Raw genomic sequence first — 1743 nt, 5'->3', positions numbered from 1 at the left:
AAAAAAAAAATGACGAAAAAGAAGAAGAAAGGAAGATTCTTGATTGTTGAGTATCTTTCTCAGAAACAACGTGAAAAAAAAAGGGGCAGAAAGAAGAAACATCCTAAAAATTGGGACTGCACTACTTCCCGACATTGCCCGACTCGCTCTGAGTCGACTCATCCCAAAAGAAGAGTGGACCGTGTTAGGTCAAAAAGAGTGTATAATGTCCGGTAGAAAAAGATGATCGTTCCTTTTGCTTACCCGAGTCGACTCGGTACGACCGAGTCAAAAAGGTCACAGACAAGCGCAGACACATGCATTCAAATTAAACGCCCAAAAATCAATTAAACATCTGAATACTAGTTTATTGTATAAAGAAAGTACATATAGAAAAACTTGAACACTCTCGCCTCAGTGAAAAACGATTCGAACGAGCCGCAGAGAAATGGAGAGAAATCATGGAGCACCAGCACTCATTATGAACTGAGACCAGGAAAATCCACCTCCGGCGAAAGATCTCACGGAGAAACCATGGCCGGCACTGGGAAGTGAAAAGGGCAAAATCAGTAAAACGGGAGTGTGGAGAGCTGCGAAATACGTATATTTATAGCAAGACATGTACCACCGTTTGGCCCAATTAAATTTTAATTAAGGCCTGTTTGGCACCCATTTTTATCAAAATGTATTTTTCTCTCTCTTCTTTTCAACCACATATTTTTTATTAAAATAATATTACAAGTAAATCAAAAACTTTTTCTTATTTTTCAACCACACATTTTTTATTAAAATAATATTACACGTAAATCAAAAACTTTTTCTTATTTTTCCCATCAATTTACTATTCAAAAATGCATTTTCACATAAAAATTTCTACCAAACACCCTTTAAATTACATTTCATTTTATTTCTTCTATTTTCAATTATACAATCTTCCATAAAATAATATTACACGTAAATCGAAAATTTTTCTTTTTATTTTCAACCACTCATTTTTCAAAAAAAATTATTCTACTTATTTTCATTTTCGAAAAATGGGAGCCAAACGGGGGCATATAGTCCTCGTTTTATTTCCATTTTGGAGAAAATAATGCATTGTAAATAATAGAACAATGAAGAATGTGTGATTAAAAATTAAAAAAAAAATTAAATTTATATTTGATATTATTTTAATAAAAAAATGTATGATTTTAAAATGAGTTTTGAAGAACGAGATTCATACAAAGAGATAATTACATAAACACCCCTAAATTAACTAAAAAACACACTAAAACTCCTCATTGAAAATATTACACAATTACTTATAGAAGTGTACTAATGTTTCGGCCTATGTTTGAGTTTCATTAAAATTTTAATTCATTTTTTTTTTCAAGTACACATTCTTCAATATCATATATAGAGTTTGTTTGGAAAGGATTTTAATCCAATGAAAATCAATTTTTTGATCATTATTTCATTATTTCGATCGTCATTTTTTTATTCATCTCTTATAGGTAGGACTCACTTTATCTCTAACAGTCAAAAAATTAATTATCAAAATCTCTATCAAACAAGCACGTATACTTAAATTTTTTTTTCTTTTTTAGCTATATATTTTTCAAAAAATCATTTTTTCAAAAAATGTTTTTCTCTAAAATTAAATTTAATGGAGCCAAAACCCTGTCTTGGTAATCATTCTTTTAAATTTTTTTTAAACTCATTTTCAATTACCCATTTTTAAAATAAAATATTATTCACATAAATCCAAAATTTTCATATTTTTTT

At 29.1% G+C, this 1743-nt stretch overlaps 1 protein-coding gene across 3 annotated transcripts in view; it reads right to left on the bottom strand.

Moving 5' to 3' along the window:
• Window positions 1-610, bottom strand: part of LOC111375371 (factor of DNA methylation 1-like) — an 11474-nt gene extending 10864 nt beyond the window's left edge. The window contains exon 1 of one of the 3 annotated variants that reach the window (XM_022998171.1): window positions 367-610. The gene's annotated coding sequence lies outside the window, so the exon portion shown is untranslated. The remainder of the gene's footprint in view (window positions 1-366) is intronic. The other 2 variants (XM_022998172.1, XM_022998173.1) reach the window with 2 other exon arrangements.
• Window positions 611-1743: the final 1133 nt, after the last annotated feature.

This window comes from Olea europaea, unplaced genomic scaffold (genome assembly GCF_002742605.1).
Source record: "Olea europaea var. sylvestris unplaced genomic scaffold, O_europaea_v1 scaffold1371, whole genome shotgun sequence".
Lineage (NCBI taxonomy): Eukaryota > Viridiplantae > Streptophyta > Magnoliopsida > Lamiales > Oleaceae > Olea > Olea europaea.
The sequence above is the reverse complement of the archived record's forward strand: the minus strand, read 5'-3'. Positions and strand labels throughout refer to the sequence as shown.